The following is an 18,948-nucleotide window of genomic DNA, read 5'->3' as shown; positions in this document are numbered from 1 at the left end:
AATTTGCTCTTTCATAAAAATTCATAGTTCAACCCATGGGTTCCTAAGAAGTTCATGAATGGATTTCAAACAATTTGTGAATCTCTTGAAATTAGATACATATTTTCATATAACTGTGATTGTATATTTTTATAGCAAGATTATTCATTGGTTTTATCATCCCCTTTGTGATTTCAAGAAAATTTAAGTTCTACGTGAAAAGATTTGACAGAATGAAATATTTGAAGGGTTTACTGCAGTTCTAGCTACAATTTAGCAAATTGGTCCTCTCCTCTATGTATCCACTTTGTATGTGATCAGTAGGTGTGACTACAACTTTCATAATGAGCTACTAAAATCAAATTTTTCAGAGTACAAAACTAAGGACTAGCTCCAGATTTGAGTAAATTCAAGACAAATGTCCATTGGGAAAGGTTCTGAAATGAAGTCTTCTCTGCTGACAATGTTGTTGGCCATATACTTTAAACACTGACACTCACTCAGTGGACAATTTGTCACCCCATGTTATTTCTTTAAGGAATTTGAGACAGTATGAGAATCAGCATACTGTCTGATGAAATGGGGTCCTAAGCTTCTTCAACAGAAAGAAATGGAACTTCTCTGCTCCACAACATAGTTTGTTCCTATAGGGAAAGTGCACTGAGACAGTGTAATTGAATTTCTAATGTTTATATATGTCTTAGAAGACTGGGTAATCATGACTGATGCCAACAGAGAAAATATCATGCTTATTAATATTAGTAAATATCAACTGGAATATAAATAAAAAAAATTATATTCCATTAAAACAACTACAACCAAAACCCCAGTAAGAACACCCCAACACCCCTGCCAAAAAAAAATCTAATGCTGAATGAGGTTAAGTTGCAGAAACTGATCATGTGTTTTAGCCTCTCAGGATGCAGAATAGGATGATTCTCTCTAGAGAATCTGAGTTTGAAAAAGGGAATAAAAGGATAGCAAATCAAAGAGACTGAACATCTCAAATTATATTTAATTAAAAGGTGGAAAATTATTTTTCTCCTCATGATACTCTCCTGTCTGTCCACAGAGGCTCATGGTTAATCTTTTATTTTTCCTTTTACATATATTTATATATGAACATGAATATCTATATATTTTCCTGTCCAGGTTAATGACAAGGCAAGCAACTAAAGAAGCTTTTGAAAACTCTAACAAGCCCATTAAACTCAAGTCCTTGGCAAGGCAGGTGGAGAAAGATTAGATTTCAGAAGTTGGTAATGCAGTTAATGACTCTGCTTTCCATGCTTCCTTTGGATTGATGACTAGCTGGGAGGGATTGATAGCCATTAACACCCACCTGCTCATTAATCCTCAGGAAATGCCCTACACAAGGTCATCATTGCTGTTATAAGTTGAAAACAAACAAGCCAACAGTAGCACCCAAAAGGCATATGGATTTTTGTAATGAGTAATGCAATTTACATTGCCAAGCAAGGAATCTGAAGAGAATAAATACCACATAAAGAGGGCCATTCAGATTTTAAAATTGCCTTCCAACGTTTACCAAGTACTCTCTTCCTTGTTTATGATTAAACTGTGCAAAGCCCTACTTTCCTAGACAGTAACCAAGGCAGAGCACTAAACATGTCAACATGTCTGGGATCCATTTTATATTAGGGTACTGGGAAAGACAGTCTCTGAAGTCACTTCAGCTCCAAGAATATATGATTCTAAGTATGTTCCCCAACACCGTGTAACCTTTACCTAGGAAGGGACTCCTTCGACTTGGTAATTCCCCATCATCGATCATCTGAAACACTGCTGAGACCAGCCTAAGATAAACAACAGTCCTGAGCCAGTGCCTAAGTGCTACACTGAGTGAGTATGTCCTTGATTATGTGGATAATTATAAGCACTCTGGTGTTCAGGGGCAACAAGTACGTTTTGAACAGTTGTGAAGGCTATGTGGACTTGAGATTTAGTAGTAGGACATGGACATTTGTAAAAGAAAAAGGTCTAACATTCCAAGAGAGAAAAACATAAGACAGTTATCCCTTCAGTAGTAATATTTGCTGAGTGCCTGCTAAGTGTCAGGCACAATGATCAATCAGTTCTTGACCCTTAGGGCCAAGTGTCTCCCACTGAGAATCTCACAGTGTAGTAGGATTCATAAGCCAGTAAACAAGGGGCTATCATATAGTAGAAAGTTCTAGAGATGAATGGACAGTTTTAGGAGGACACACTGACTAACAGAAAGAAGACAGACAGAGAGAAGGGAAAGAGTTGGAAGATAGGCAGGTAGTGGGTGGGAAATATATGAAAAGGAACATGTGTATTGGGCAGAGAGAGGCACACGCTTACATCTATTAGGAATATATATTAATAACCAGTGGGATAGAAGGCAGGGTAAGTAAAATAACCCAAGATTGTGAAAAACAGACAAAGGGATTTAGATGATATATCAAGTCATTTGATGGGTTGTAAGGACTTGATTTTTCTCCTTTTGTTGGAAGGGAATAAGACAATGAGAAGGGTATTTAAGGAAAAGCTGATTTGCAATAATACGGAGAATGAATAAGGAGGGGTGGACTGTGAGACCTAAAGGTCAATAAAGGAATTATTTCAATCATGAAGATATGAAATAATGAGGGTCTGGACTCAGTTTTCCTTTTCACCTAAAATATAGACTAACCTATAAAATCCTGATTTTCGTATCTCTGTTCTGCAATCCTTACTCTGTGAAGTGTCTTCATATTTTACCAACTCCCTTTGATTCCTGACCCATCATTGGCTGATCTGACTTGTATTTTAGACTCCCTAAAACATCAGAGCAAGTCCTGCACATTTAGTCCTGGATCCCACTGCAGACCTCGGGAGCCACTGCCATCCAGTTTTCAGCATGACTTAAGAGTTTAATAAATTCACCTAAATGACCCATAAAAACCTGATAAGGAAACTCTTTTTAATTGAGTCTGTGTTTATGAGATCTGAGCAAGGGGAGGAAACAGAGTAGACATATTGTGATTTCCAGGCAACGTCATTTAATCAGAATGCAGATAGTCGGGATGGCCTCCTAATTAGAACTGTAGCTGGTTTCAAGTAACCTCCACACTGTTAACATCGCATAATGAGGAAACCTTGGTGATGACATGTCAGATAATGGAAATGACTGTAATCACTGATTTCTTGTTTCCCCTTAATGACCACAAAAGAGGGAATTATATGGCAAATGCAGACATTTGGAAATGGGATTCCTATTTATTTACTGAAGGCAGTCCTCATTTTGCTTGGTCCAAGTCCTCTTTTTTTGTACACTGCTTTTATAACAAATTTGCTCTCAGTTACCATGGAACCTTGCAAAATGAGGACTCAGTTCCAATATGAACAAGCTTTAGTTAGCGACAACTCCCTCCATTTTCCGGTATTCATTTGCCTATAATGCATTATATCTAAAAATAACCACACACACACACACACAAAAAAAATCAGGAATACACATAAAAAGTAATAAGGAACTCGGTCCCCTACGGTATCTTAATGGGATAAAGAAGTAGGGAAGCCTGTTCATGTCGCTATTTAAGTCATTAGTTAACTACCTTTCCTTTGGTTTAGATCATGAAAATTACTTCATGGTTACTTCTCCCACTATCTTTCTTTATTCTCTAAAGGATGTATTTTAGAAACAATAATTAAATTGAAAAAACACAAGGTTGACATTATGGATGCAGAATGACACCAGGGAAAGCCTCTTGAACTTTTTGTATTATTCTGTAATGTGCAGACAAAATATGTGCTCTTTCTATGGTAAAAAACAAACAAACAAACAAAAAAAAAACTGAAAAGATAAAATTTTAATCAAAGTAAGTGTGATAAAAAGTACAATCGACAAAACGAAGGTAGTGTATGATATTCTTGTCAATCCTACACTCTCCATTCTTATCTTTTAAGCTGTAACTGTCACATGAACAGGAATTGAAAGTGGCAGGAGAGGTACATCAGTCGTTGGCACCCTACTGCGCACAGGCAACATCCGGATCACCAACGGATTTTGTCAATAAAGTTTTACTGGGACACTTACACACCCATTCATGCATGTATTAACTATGACTGCTTTTACACTAAAGCAGTATTGTGTAGTTGTGATAGACTATAAGGCTCACAAAACCTAAAATACTTACTCTTGGGCGCTCTACAGAAAAAAGTTTGTTGACCCTGTTCTAGAGTCCAGAAAGATTCTTTTTCTATCCATTCTCCTCAGTCCCAAAGCTACCAAGATGACCTATTAAAGCATGGAAGAAAAATTTGGCAATGGTTCCATGCATCACATGACATTTACGAGGAATCCTGAGCAAAAGAGGGATTTGCACAACACAGTGGGGTTGCCTGCTGCACCGCTAATTGTTCCCATGCTTTCAGCATATCGGGTCGTACTACTATTTCTGCGTGTCTGGCTAAGTAGCTTTAGGAATTCTCTCACTTCTTGTTAACTAAACAAATACAAAATCGAGAAAGGGGTTTACAGAGATTATTTCAAAGACAGCACAGAATGAATATTCTAGTAACAAAGCAAACAAACACACAACAAATAAAAATGGTAGAGCTAACATTTATCTCCTAGTATAAGCTCTTTCAGGCCATAAAATGATGATAATTGAAAGAAATGTTCATTCTGATGAATCCTGTATACGTGTATGTGTATATGGCCACGCCTACGTGTATTATGAGTGCGTGTGTTAACAATCACATTCTCCAGCAATCATGCCCCATCCATCACACCCTTGTCCTAGATGGATACAATTCTAGTTGAATTCTCAACAACTAGGTTCTCAACAATATCTCTGACTGATACCTGACTTCTCTGAAATTTTTCTTCCCACCTCACCCTTATTCTTCCAACCAGAAACACCAAAGCAAATTGCTGTGCAAAACCAATGTCTCATCTGCCCCTGAGACTGAAAACTGTAATTCTGCATGTGCCCTTGGATGCTTGGAGAATGACCTGGAAACAGGTCTGCAAGAGACAGATTTTGCAACTGTCTTCTCCTTGCTCCTTTTTCTCCTTCCCTGCCAAGTTTTTCTTCCTCTCACTGTACATTAGGAATATTAATTAAAATCTGCTGGATTTCAGCCTTAAAACTCATGAACGTTTGACCCAAATTAATAACAATAGTGTTTGAGAGTATTAATTATAAGAATAACTCTAGAGAACAAGGTAAAACCTCCACCTCCTCACTCACCAAACAGATGTCTTGTCAATAACATCTCTCAATCTCCTTTATCTAACCTATAAATTGGTTGTGACATCATCTGTCTTTCCTTTCTCATTGTTATCAGGGTAACTTGAGGTAGTTTATGAATTATGAGCAAAATGTAAACCATAATTATTAAATAGACTTTGGAAACCGAACATTTTTAACTTTGAATCCATACTGAAAACAAAATAATTCAGAAAGGTGAGGGAGGGACGGAGGGAGGGACACAGTGCAAAACACAGCTTTCTATGTGGCAGATACTTGCTGAGCACTTTACATACTCAATTTTATTTAATCCTCATAACAACTGCATGAAGTCGGTGGCCTGTTAGTCTATCACTTACCCCACTTACACCATTAGTAACTGATCCCATGTCTGCCTAAATCAACCCCTCGTAACCACTGCACTGTGCACACACACTTTCCAGCTTTGGATAAATGACATACTCTCTTGGTAACTCATTTTCCCCATTTCTAAAGGCATGGAGAGAAACATCCCTACTGTGATGCACCAGCTACATTACCATATTGAATCCTAATAAAACTCCACTTCTTAGGAGTGCTTCTATTCATTGTGACTTTGAGAAACCGAGACAGAACACGTAAGCATTCTACCCAAGGCTTCACAGCCAGCCTGTGGTGGGGCCTGAACTTCAATCACCAGCTCCAGATTCATTTTCCTAGCTGGCAGTGAGTTTTATGGCATTAACTAAGATGACCTAAATGAATATCTGGCACACAGTAGGTTTACAATATATAGTATGTGTTTTCTTTCCTAAACAAACTCCTCTTTTCTCTTGGAATGTTATCAGCACGGTGATGTATGCTCCATTTAGAGGCCTGAAAATTAGGACTGAGGAGAAACATCAATCTGGACTGGCTAAATCAAGAACAAGCCATCCCTGGGCCACGAACGTGGAGTGTGTGATATGTAGACTACAAACTTTCCATTGGGTTCCTTCTTACCAGCATGTGCTACTCTAGCAAACTTCACTCTCAATTCTTTTGTTTTTGAAGAAAAACATTTCCAGCTAATAACACAATTACACTTAAGTATCAGAGCTCATTTTAGTATTATTGCATTTGTTAAATCTAACTGAGTCCAAATTACTTCCTCATTACTAATAAGGGAAAGGGGCGGGGGAAAGGAGGAGGAGAAGAGGACTGAGGTGGGTGGGGAGCGGATTGTGAGGATTAAAGGAAGAGAAAGAGACATATACAGAATGACAGAGAGAACAACACAGAGATATCAAGGCTGCATATAGCCTCAAGTCCAATAAATGTCAGTTAAACTTGCTCCCCATGGTTTCTATGGAAACCCCTTAAGTTAAGAGTGGAACACAGACATTTTTTGGACTGCAATTCACAAGCTGTTTATTTAATTATGATGAAACATGAGACTGTTCGGGACAATACTATTATCATACTGATAGCATTTAGACTTCAACAAATAGGTATGGCAGAATAAAAAGTTAATCTTTGCTTTTTTGAAAAATATTACCGTCGTGTGAATGCAAATAACATGCATCTTGGTTTTACGGGACTTCACACGTTATTTCCCGCAGGCAAACCCCAAATTAGCTAAATGACATTTGTTAAAAGGGAGCTCTTCAGAGGCCTCGTGCCAATTAGACCCCCCCTTTGCCCAGTGAACAAAACCAAGGTCACAGCATTTTTCAATTAAACCCAGGATAGCACCAAAGTGCAGCACAGCTGGAAAAGCCAGCTCATTATTACCGCATAGATCATTTGTGAGCAATGAATAGGTCTCTGGTGTTTTTCTGTTTTATAGACATTTGGATATAAAAATAAAGAAAATAGCTTCAGATTAGCTTTTGCCTTACAAAATAAACAACCACTTTTAGGGCATTATTCCTGCTGGCCCGAAGAAAAATGACGAGAAGTCATCACTTTTCTGTCTCTGATAATTGGAAAAGGTTTGCTTAGCCATTAATTTGGCCACAGGGAACCATCTGATTGATGGACTCATTCATACCCTTGGTCCTTCACTCAACAAGCCTGTAGTTTCCACCTACGACGGGTCAGGCACTGTGCTAGGGACAAAGGAGACAAGAAGATTAAACCCCATTCCCTGCTTAATTATGGACTTTTTAGAAGGGAATGGATTAATTTTATTGATAAATATTCACTTAGGGACAACTATGACTCAAAGGCACCAGACTCAAATAAACCCAGGATTCTGCCTTCCAGGAGATTACAATTTAATGGAGACAAAAAGACTTCTAATCACAAGTCACAGAGCGAGAAGTCAATGGTTTGGTCTGCCGCCTCCTGATCTTTTTTTTCTGGTAGAAATGCCACCCATGTTTGTTGTGCTACCGTAGTAGGTCAGTGTGCTTGTGTGTATAGTACCATTGGCTGGTGGAGGGCGGGGTGAGGAGGGAGCTTCCAGGATGTTCCCATAGGAGAACCACTAATCCAGCTCTGTCCATGAGCTACCAGTGCCCTTATAAAATCTTTAGCCCTTAAAATACAACTGAAGGAGGAGGCACTCACAAGAGAAGGGCATCCCAAGAATAGTTACTTCTGGTGTCAAGCTGGGAACGTGAAGGCAGTTCCTAAACTGACAGAGAAAAATACAAGAGATTTGCAAATATGACTCTGACTATGTCTCTTCTGGTATATCGCAGCCGATTTTTTAAAATGCAGTAGTGGTTTGCAGTGGCTGGGCTTCCCACAAGTTGCTCGAAGTAGCAAAGCCAGTCACTGTTGTTATATTGGATTTGACAGTGTATAATGAGCCACTTCACATTAGCTGCCATTGTGCTGTCCAGCGTATTGTGGGAAAGATTTAGCATGAATCGTCACCCACCTAGCTCTCTATTGTGGTCTCCATGCTGTAAACAGGCAACGTGTTTGACAATCTAAAAAAAAAAAAAAGAAAAAAAAAGAAAAAGAAAAAATCCATTAGAACAATTCAGCACATTTCTCGATCTGCTGCCACCACCATCACCACAGACAACACTGGTGACAATATTTATTGAATTACCACTGTATTTTAACACTCTCCTGGGAAGAAAGCCAAGACAGCTATTTTAACCACTGGCCATTTTGAACAAGGCACTGTTTAATGCCAATAAAAGAACGCATTTGGTGTCTGAAGATCTGTAGTCTACACTTGGTTCTGATTTATCATATGCATGACCTTAAGCAAGTCACATTTTCTCTGTGTACCAGCATCTTGATCAAAATCAACTCTTAAGATCAAATGAGATAATGTATTTTGAATATAGACAAGAAAGAGTTAAACAGAACACTCTGAATTATTAGTCAAATGGGATGTTAAGAGTTTGACACAGGCATCTGCTGCAAATTCCAAGTGGGGTTTTCCCCAACATCCAAAATCCAGTGAGATACTAACATCTCCTCCTGCCCATTCTTCATCCTCCTCCACCTGACTCCTAACACTCGTGTGGCAACAGCAGATTAAAATTTAGAGTCTGAGGTTGAGGGCCACATAGTACTTGAAGCAAAGAAACATGAAAAGATCGACTTGGCATTTTGCAAAAGCATAATGTAATAAATTAAACAACCTTTAATTCCAACAAATACAGATCTTTACAGCCTAAGCTTAGACATACAGTTGGTAGAAACTGTACAAAGAGGAAATCCTGAGCAAGAGCAGATAGAAAAAGCCCATGCAATTAGTCGTTGAGATCAAAGGAATGACGTGGATATTAAAATCACCAAGAATTCTATCAGGAATAGGATTGGAGAGAACAACAGGGAAGCAGGTGTTAAAATCTTCAAGGAGCGAAGAGTTGTGAAATGTGGGTCTGTGGTTTGCTCCTTCAAGGAAGTGATAGCAGGTGGTATAATCGGATGGTGTAAGCTTTGAAGCTGAGCAGCTTCCTCTGTTAAATGGCGTGGTTTGAAACAGATAATGTAAGTAAAAATGCATCGCAAACCTCAAAGTAACACACCACTAGTGATTATTATTATTATTTAAGTAAAACTGAATAATGATTAAAATTTATTTCTGAGGTGATCTGTGGAGTTTTTTGTCATCGGTTTTAAAAAATGTGTGAACGCAATTTTATAGAAAACTTCCCCAAATCTCATAGTTTCCAGAACCATTAACTTCCCTTCAGTATGACATATGAAATATGAGTTACATGAATTATAAGTTATTGTTCCTGGGATATATAATAAGATGAGAGCAAGACAATGGGTAACCAAAAAAAAAAAAAATGTGTGTAGAGGTGGTAGGTGAAAAATGTATGTCCATTGCTACATGAAGTACCAATTCTCATTTCTCACATTAGGTGAAAACTAGCTGCATTAGACATAGTGACCACTCTGTCCTCCCTGCACTCGGATCCTAGGAAACCATTCTCTTGAGTCTCCATCTACCTCATGGGTCCCTATGCTCGGTCTGCATCATGGTTCTGCCTTATCTGCTGGGCCCTTAAACCTTGGGATGCACCAGGGCTTGGCTAGTGGGCCTCTTCAGCTATACTCACTCTTTAAATGATCCCACAGTGGCTTTAAAAACCATCTACAAACTAAATGCTGCCAAACACATGTCTTCATACAATGAAGACTTGTATACACAGAGGGTGCCAAAAAAAAACGTATACACATTTTAAGAAAGGAAGACTGTGTTAAAATTGTAATACTAAATATACACCAATAATAAAAGATGAAAACAAGTCACCTTTGACTTCTGCAATTGCAAGAGGTGCTCAAAGTGGTTGAGATCAGCATCCAGACATTTCTGAGTACGGCAAACAACAGCTTGAATAACATTGACCAAGGTGTTCACTTGTACACATTTTTTTTTTTTTTTTTGCACCCCTGGTATACCTGCTAATTCAAGACCTCCACTTAGAGGCACTGAAAATCAATCTCTCCAAAATAAAATGCTTATTTCAAACTCAACCTCCATCCCTGACAAAGACTTTCTAACAGCAACTCGATTCATTCATTCATTCATTCTTCATTCAACAAAATATTTTAAGTTCCTACCATGTTCCAAGCGCTGTTCCAGGGACCATCCTCTTAGTACCTCAGGCCAAAGTCCCCTTGAAGTTTCTTTTCTTTTTTCTTTTTTTTTTTGGTTTCATCTCTCCTTTTGCATCCTTATCACCTTTATATCCTTATGTCTTATACACTGGAAATCCTATATATCAAGAGTCACATTGTTTCTCCTCACCTCCCCTGCTACATCCTAGTCTGTTCTCTCTCTGAATAATTGAATTATTCCAAAGCCTGGTGCAATATCTGGTGTCTTTGCTTCTATTATTGCCCCTCTTCAGTCTTTTCTCCACACAGTGCAGGGATCCTATTAAAATGAAAGTCAAATCACATTCAGTCTTCTGCTCAATGTTCCAAGGCTTCTCATATCACTCAGAGTAATATTAAAGTGCTCCCAGTGGCCTAAGAGGCCATTTATATTTTTGTTCTACATCCCTCTTACTTCTCTGATCTTATTCTACTACCGGTATCACTCTTACTCACTCCACAGGGGCCACATTTGTTCCTTGCTGTTCCTCCAATATAGCAAGCATACTGCTTCCTCAGGAAACTTGCACTTGCTATTTCATCTGTTTAGAATGTTCTTCACCCAGACAGAGCTGTACCTATGCATGTACATGACAATGGCACCACGTTTCCTCCAAATATCAGTAGATTTTACTTCTTCACTTTCTCTAGATCACCTGCTCAGGGAGGTTTTCCTCGGCTATGCTGTCTAAAATATAACTGCTCCATTCCCCATCACTCTCTATCCCCTTATTCTGCTTTATTTCTCTGTATAGCACTTCTCACAACTAGGGATAATGCACATGTATATATGTATGTATGTATATAAGTTTCTATGTTTCTGTGTAAATTTGTATGTATTTTCTGTCTCCTCTGACAATAAGAGGTCCCAAGACACAGAGTTCATATGACTTGTTTAAAGATCGACCACATCAGCGGTCCAATTTTATAAATGAGGAAACAAGCCCAGAGAAGTTGAGAGCCTCTCTGAGAGCTTTTTCTGGAGAAAATGGGAAGGAAAGGGAAGTACAAAGATAGAGGCGATAATGTATCCTATATCCGAGCATGTGATAGAGTACAGAAATTGATAAGCTCTATTATTACATGTAGTAAGTTTGTGACTTGGGAAAGTTTTATAATCTTTTTAGACTTCAAGTCCCTCATCCATAAAGTGAGGGTGATAATAATAGAGCCAACCTCAGAAGGTTGTTCCGGATATGAAATGAGGTGATGCCCGCAAACCACAAATCCTGGCATTCCATAAGCTCTCAGAAAATAGGAATGATTGTTGTTTATCTGAGAGAGTGTCATTCATTGTTTATTAGCACTGATCCAAATACTTGAGGAGTGGCTAAACAATTTATGCATTTCTATAAAATAATTACCTGGTGCTAAATGTGCTATACATCCCCCAGTACACGGTAATACCTTGACCTGGGAAAACATAAATCAGTGTGATAAATCACCTTGATCTTTTACATATCACCATAAAAACAAGATCCGTAACAAGAAAGCTGGTGATAAGAATGATACCTTTTGTTTATATCACACATTACAAATTAGAAGATCTTCTCATGCACTTTATCCTATCTGACCTCCACAATTATGGGAGGTAGGCAGAAGAGATTGTATTTTTCTATTTTGCAGATGAGAAAGTATAAGGAAATCACATAATGTGATCAAGTTAAAACACACACACACACACACACACACTGACACACACACACAGACACACACACAGACACACACACACTATAACTATATATGAGAACTGTTAATACAAAAATTTAAATCTTCTGGTCCAAATCTTTTAAGGGAGAGAAGGAGGTACTTATGCTATGAATCCTTCCAATGTTCTCTACATTTGAAAGATTTTTTTTTAATGTGCTCCTTTTAACATATTTCACTGTTACTTCCATGTGAGAAGAATGAAGTAAAATTTATTGAGCAATTATCAACGATGGTGTTAGTCATCCCCATTGTACTATTCATTTGTCGTTTTGCATCATTTAAACTGCATGCTCTAGTGGGACAGGCACTATTCCATCTTATGTGCACGCACAGCCCAGTTACTGCTATGTAGTATGTGTCCAATAAGTGTTTTTGGAATAAGTGAATTAAATAGCTTAGTTGGCTTTCTACAGAAAAAAACAACTGAAAGCAAACCTGAATTTGAATCCCACAATCAATCACTATGATTATAGCAAATCTTATAAAATTGCTGTGTCCTAAGTCAAAAACTGTTGATATCAACAACTCATATGGTTAAAAACGACAGTTTTCAAAGAGAGACATGATTTTGGAAATGTTCAGTTTGCCAATCAAATTTCTGGCATTTATCGAAATCCTTTTCAGTTTATTTCTGGTAATATAAACTTCAATGTACCAACCAAGAGATAAAGAGCCAATACTTTTACCGTGTTTCCCTGAAAATAAGACCTAGCCGGACCATCAGCTCCAATGTGTTTTTTGGAGCAAAAATTAATATAAGACCCGGTCTTATTTTAATATACCATAAGACCGGTATAATATAATATAATACCAGGTATAATATAATATAATAAATATAATATACTACTATAAGACCGGGTTTTATATTAATTTTTGCTCCAAAAGATGCATTAGAGCTGATGGTCCGGCTAGGTCTTATTTTCGGGGAACCACAGTATTTCAATGGAAAGTCTTATGACTTCAAAAATTCAATTTCTGAAAATGTAATGTAAAATACAATTTCCGAAAATGTAAAAAGAAAACCAGAATAAGTACATTTAGTGTTGGGTTCCAGAGGGTTCTTTTATATTAAGTGCTAATAACAAGGTCCAGAATCACAGAGCACTGAAGTTACCCACTTGTTCGGGCATAGGCTTAAAATCCAGCGGTACAGCCATTTGTACATCATGGAGTGTTAAGGTGTCCAGGATCTGTTCTCTTAATATAGCTGCTCAAATATTATAACTTCTCAGTAGTTCTATTCTGACTTGCTCTTTTGTCATCTGACATGCCCACAGGGAGAATTAACCACTTGCTTATCATTCTTTTTCCCACAGTATTCTCTTCCTTATGCCTCTTACCACCTTGTGAGAACCAAGACCATATCCTATTAATGAGTACATTGCCACTGCAGGACACTGTGCTGGGCTTACACAGGAAGTAAAAAAAAAAAAAATCCATTAAAATGAAGTGAATATCTGAAGGATAGACACGCATGAAAATACATACACTACTTAAATATCTCTTTAGCTGCTAGTGGGATCCCAGTTTAACATTGGAAATCAAGATGTGTGGGACTAGGAGATGGTAATACAAAGTGTCCTTGATTTTCAAATAACATCACCAGGTCGACCTCCTGCTCTAACCTAGCGTAGTCTCTGGTTGGAAAGAACACATGAGAGCTGTGGCCTGTGTAAATGTGGCATTTATCTTCATGAGTGCAGTGATGAAGAATGAATCAGGACTGGTACAGACACGAGTGACTTATCCCATCTCTCCTCACAAGGGAAGATAAATGGCACAAAATATCAGCCACCGTGCATTATATATATTTACTCCACATTTACGCCCACAGGAACAAACATACAGTAGGCCTTTTCCTCAAATTGATTGCTTTTCATTTTCAAAATATACAGCTAACAATAACAAGAGAACCTGTGGGAAAATCCGAGGGGACGAAAAATGCCAGAATAATTTATGTGAGACAAGCTATACCCCATGAGAGGATACCTCAACAGACCCTACCTCTGGGAACTCTAAAATGGCAACAAGCCTCCAACTAGGATTGCCACAGGTCTCTGTCTGCTGTCACTAAGCTAATGTTATGAGAAAGTCACAAAAAAAAATCACCACCTCCTTTCCCTGAGAAGACTGCACAAGTGCACTCTCCACCCTGTGGAAAATTCTCTAAGATGGTGATTCTAACAGAATGGCTTCCAAGACCTCCCGGTAATTTAATAGATAGTCCTCCTGGTTTATTTTATTCTCAGATGCATTCATTATCCTCACATGAGATCCATTCCTTAATTCCTTAGTTGGACTAGTATATCTTCATTGTGCTTCTTAAATTGCTGGTAAGGTGTACAGGGTACAAAAGGCTGAATAATGGTAACATCAGGGATGTTTGCCGGCCCAATCCTCAGAGCTAGATAATGTGGGTACTCAATATCAGTTTACTATTGGATAAGACCTCTTCTAGATTACAGTGCTGTAGCACCACTGAGAGCACATAGGATCATTTAAAGTTGTTGTACTCACACATAAACCTAATTCGAAGTGGGCTCTGTTGGAAGGCATATAGTCCCCTAGATCTAGTTCACTAGAAAATTATTATGTCTAGATTATCAGAAAGCCAAGTATTCTTGTTGTCCAAACATTCGGGACCGGTAGGCTTTGCCTCATATTGCCCATCCTGACTTATTTCCAACGTTGTTAGCCCTTCTCTCCATTTAATGATGGGCAGTGGTCCTCCAGCTATAGGCAGAACAAATCCTAGCCATCTTCTCTAGACGAACTCTCACACTCAGCCTCATGACATCATTCCATCAAATTTAGCTATAATCTTATGCTCCAATTGCTTATTCTCCATCCTTTGTACTACTTTGGGAAATGTTACTAATTTGGTCCCAAGGCCATGTCTTCATATATATTTGTGATCACTTATGGAATTGTTGTCTTCTTCCATGAGTCTAAATCTTTGTCGTTATAACATATCCAATATTCCAGGCCCTGCAAGACTAAGGACCTGGCTTGTTCCCCAAAGTTCTATATATCCAACATTACCACCTTAATTTCCTCCAGCATCAAGAGCCTTTCTGATATGCATCTTACACAACATTAATTGCATGATTACTAAATACCAGGCGTTATTCTAGACACTCAGGATTCTGCAGTGAGTCAGGTAGTGAAGAAAATTCACTTCATGGAGCTTCCTTTTCAGGGGTTAGAGAGATATTAAACAAACCAGAAAAGATCAGGTAGAGATAAGTATTGAAATGAAAATAAAAGAGTGATGACACAGAGAATGACTGGAAGGAAATATCACATTGATTTGGTCTAGAAAGTCCCCTCTGAAAAAGAGATGTTTCACTTCAAGAATTACAAGAAAGAACTCAGACATAAAGCGATCTGGGAGAAAAATATTCCAGGCAGAGAGAACAGCTAAGGCAAAGAATTCAAGTTTGAGGGAGTGCTACAGTTTAAATGTTTATGTCCCCCCAAATTCATATGCTAAATCCTAATGCCTAATGTGATTGTACTAGGAGGTGAGGCTTTTGGGAGATAATTAAATCATGAGTGTGGAACCCTCATGAATGGGATTAGAAACTTTATAAAAGAAGCTCCAGAAAAATCCTTAGTCCCTTCCTGTATGTGAGCTACAATGAGGAGTCTATAACTCAGAAGAGGGAATTCACCTCACCATGCTCTCACCCGGATCTCTGACTTCCAGCTTCTACAAGTATGAAAAATGAATTCCTGTTAGTTATAAGCTACCCAGTCTATGATATTGTGTCATGACAGGCCAAACAGACTAAGACAAGAGCATGTTATACTTAAAAAATAATAAGTGGAAAAATAGGCTGATCTAGTAGGAATAAAGTAGGCAAGCAGAAGAGTAGGACATGTGATTGGAGAATTGTATTAGTTGTCTGTGGTTTCCGTAGCAATTATCACAAATTTGATGGCTTAAAACAATAAAAACTTATTCTCTCCCAGTTATGAAGGCCAGAAATCTGAAACAAAGATGCCAATAAGACTCTCCAAAGAGATTAGGTGAGAATTATTCCTTGTCTCCTCCAGCTCTGGTGGCTGCAGGTTTTCCTTGGTTTGTGGCTCCATAACTCCAATCTCTGCTTTGGTCTTTAGGTGGCCTTCTTCTCTTCTCCGTGTGCCCGCCTATGGGTGTCTCATGGGAGATACATCATATTTAGGCGCAGTTGGATAATCCAGGATGATCTCATCTCAAGACTCATAACTCAATTACATATGCAAAAGTCATGGTTTCAAATGTCCCATCCATGGTTCTGGAGGTTAGCATGTAGACATATCTTTTAGGGAGTTAGGCCTGGTAGTCCAGGGAAAGAAATTTCTTTGTGTTTCATTGCATATGCAATGGTAAGCTCTTGCAAAGTTTCATATTGGAAAATAATATAGTGTGATGTAGTATTTTAAACTATCACTCTGGCTACGTGTGAGAACTGATTGAAGGGATCCATAGTAGATCAACAGTGCAGGTGAGAAATGGCTTGATCTTGTGTCGCAACAGTAGGGCTAGAGAGAATTAGCAAATTAAGGACTTGTTTTCGAGGTAGAGTGAAGAATATTTGCTTAGCGATTATATATGGGGATGACAGTAAAAGAAACCAACAATTGCCATTTGCCACTGACCTATACAGCTCTCATCTAACTTTACTTCAAGACGCTGCCCTGCCCAGTGACCAATGTTTTAAAAGAAGCTCATTCCAATTATTTTCCATTCCAATACAGTTCCCTGAGGCATCCAAGCAAAACCTAAGTGATTTGGTTTGATTCTGGAAATGGTCTACCTTTCAGGTTACACCCTGAAATGTCAGACATTTCTGCATATTCTTCACGTCCAGGTGACTGGAAGCTCTCTGAGAACAGGTCGAACGAAGTTTCAGAGCCTAATTATACAATACTTACCATCTCAGTGGCCTGCATGTATTCTGTACTAAAACCTCCCTAAAACTTTAGTTTCTAGATTGTCTTTCTGCTTCTGGAACCTCTTCTGAATATACAAAGAGGTTCATTGAAATAACACCAATTGTCATAGTTACGTCTTTTGAACAAATGTCGGTTTCAAGTCAAGTTAGGTTGAAATTCTGATGGAGAACTGAGTATTCTGAGTAGTTCATGGACGTTAGAGACAAGAGATGACAACATGAAGTCCTTTGATGAAGGCCAAATTTTCATATTGAGCAGCCATTTAATGGAAGTGTGGCTAGTAGCCTGTAATCTTGGACTCTGGGAGAGGAACAAATAGGCATGCTACCTCTATCATTATTCTCTGACATTAGGCTGCTCCCCTATGAGTTGTTCCCATAAGACATTCCAGAGTGTCCACATAGTATTTCTTCTGGTAAGTGCCTGTCAAGCTTATTTTTAAACAAATTCATTTTTTTTTTCAGATTGCTTCCAACATCAAAACCCGTACAATTATATTTTTAATTTATTGAGTATGATATAAAATTTATTCTTTTGTCCCTTAAGAGCAAAGTCAATTTTAGGATCTGGTATTTCAAAACCAACAGTATACAGAAATAGCCTTATTCGAGCAAGCTTAAAATATACTAAGGAAATACATTCCCTGGTGTGTGAAATTTGGCAAGGTTGAAGCGAGGAGCCACTGCTCTCTGGCTCTGGGTTAAGCCATTTTTGCATCCAAAAGATCTGTAACGCAATTCATCGAAGTGGCAATTCTGTAGAAATACAGGTCACCAACCTAATATCCACTGGCAGGTGGGAAAATGTTGCAGATGCTTATGCTGGCATTTGGTTCTATTCCTATGCTGGGTATGTTTACATGAGGGCTGCTATCTTCCTCACGAAGACTATTTCAAATCAGTTGAGGGTTAAAAGTAGAAAAAGAGTGTAAGAAAAAAAAGCATTTCTTAGTTGGTAAATATTTGTCTCTTGACTCATTCATTTACTCCTTAACTAATCATTTTGTTATCTTTAAGTCACCTAAACCTTATTGAGCATGAAATGATTAAGTGGGAGTTGGGCAGATGGTGGAGTTGGGGTGGATCTTAATTATGCTTCACTGCAAGAGAGTAAAGTCTGTACTTCTGTATAAAGGGAATGTCCCCTTGCGGATGGAAATGTGGTCCCTGATGTTTTGTCACACTCAAGAGTCTGAAGTCCTCCTCCCTTTATTATTGCTTGGAGAATCCTGGTCAGGACAGAAGCTCAGACATCGAAGATAATTTTTAAATTAGAGTTAGAGAAGCCATTCTCAGGTTAATGAGCACAGAGCAGCAGGCATTTTGAAGAGTTTATTTGGAGAAATAAAACGTCTGCAGAAATCAAGTGATTAAGATGTGATACTCATAGCGAACTCTGAGCGATCTCATTAGCAGAGACTAAGAATAATCTACAAATGAAATAAGAGCCCTGATGCAAGGTCACAGACATCCCAGTGCAGGCCAGCAGGGTGGGACCCACTGAAGAGGAAGATAAGAAACCTGATTGGATCAGATCAGGCGAAGAGATGCCTGTTTCTTCCAAACGAAGTCTGAGAGAGGAAGATCCAGAAATGTACATGAAATTTTCCATTGCATATTATTTATAGTTCTCCAGATGCGCTTATGTGTATTAAAATGTACATATTTTTATTCCACAAGGCAGCTTCAATCATTCTCAATTAATTTGAACAACTCTTGTACAAACATCACTTTCTCACCGATTTTCCTTCAAAAACTTCCATAAAAGGACTCCCTACTCACCTGTACACTGTGACTCACCTCCTTTCTCTGAAATTGCACTATTTTTTTTTCTTTTAAAACTGTATTCCTGCTTTCAGAAGAATATAAGTTTCGTGAGTAGGGGGACATTATATAGCTTGTTCTCTGCCTTATTTCCTGAGCCTAGAATAATGTTCGGCACATAAGTCACTCAAATAATTATTGAATTAAAAAAACACGAAGAACCCTTTTATAGCTTCATAATATCACCACCTAAACTATACCTCTATTGTTATTATATGAATGAGAGAATA

General features: G+C 38.3%; 1 protein-coding gene across 9 annotated transcripts in view; it reads right to left on the bottom strand.

The window, feature by feature from the left end:
- LRRC4C (leucine rich repeat containing 4C) overlaps positions 1–18,948 on the bottom strand; it is a 464,114-nt gene that overhangs the window by 15,781 nt on the left and 429,385 nt on the right. For 7 of the 9 annotated variants that reach the window (XM_033121877.1, XM_033121882.1, XM_033121883.1 and 4 more), the window contains one exon: positions 8,050–8,101. The exons of 1 other annotated variant lie outside the window; for it this stretch is intronic. The gene's annotated coding sequence lies outside the window, so the exon portion shown is untranslated. Of the gene's footprint in view, positions 1–8,049; positions 8,102–10,205; positions 10,239–18,948 lie in introns of those variants that run through there. One more of the 9 variants, XM_033121884.1, reaches the window with a different exon arrangement.

The sequence above is a fragment of the Rhinolophus ferrumequinum genome, chromosome 11 (assembly GCF_004115265.2).
Source record: "Rhinolophus ferrumequinum isolate MPI-CBG mRhiFer1 chromosome 11, mRhiFer1_v1.p, whole genome shotgun sequence".
In the NCBI taxonomy this organism is placed as follows: domain Eukaryota; kingdom Metazoa; phylum Chordata; class Mammalia; order Chiroptera; family Rhinolophidae; genus Rhinolophus; species Rhinolophus ferrumequinum.
The sequence above is the reverse complement of the archived record's forward strand: the minus strand, read 5'-3'. Positions and strand labels throughout refer to the sequence as shown.